This window comes from Penaeus monodon, chromosome 28 (assembly GCF_015228065.2).
Source record: "Penaeus monodon isolate SGIC_2016 chromosome 28, NSTDA_Pmon_1, whole genome shotgun sequence".
NCBI lineage: Eukaryota > Metazoa > Arthropoda > Malacostraca > Decapoda > Penaeidae > Penaeus > Penaeus monodon.
Genome location: NC_051413.1, coordinates 30,749,983 through 30,750,310, shown reverse-complemented (window position 1 = coordinate 30,750,310; position 328 = coordinate 30,749,983).

Sequence of the window (328 nt, the reverse complement as noted above, 5' to 3'; positions counted from 1 at the left end):
GATTAAATTACTGGGTAATCTATGTTTAATTAACATAATTAAGTATGATTTACAGGTTTGAAATACGTATTTCTTACTACAGTCATTGTTTGCATTTCATCAAACACCCTTATCATATATTTGCGTATCAGTGGGGCCCTTTTTTCTTTTTTTTTTCTTTAAGTGAAGTATCGGCGATTAATGTATTGTTATAAGTATCGCTTTAATTAACTGTCTACGAAGAATCGGTGTATCTGAAACGTGTCAGACAATCGTTATTCTGTGTATCGATGCAATCACTATATGTTTTGATTATTTATACTAAAAATAAATAAATGTGTGTATGTTT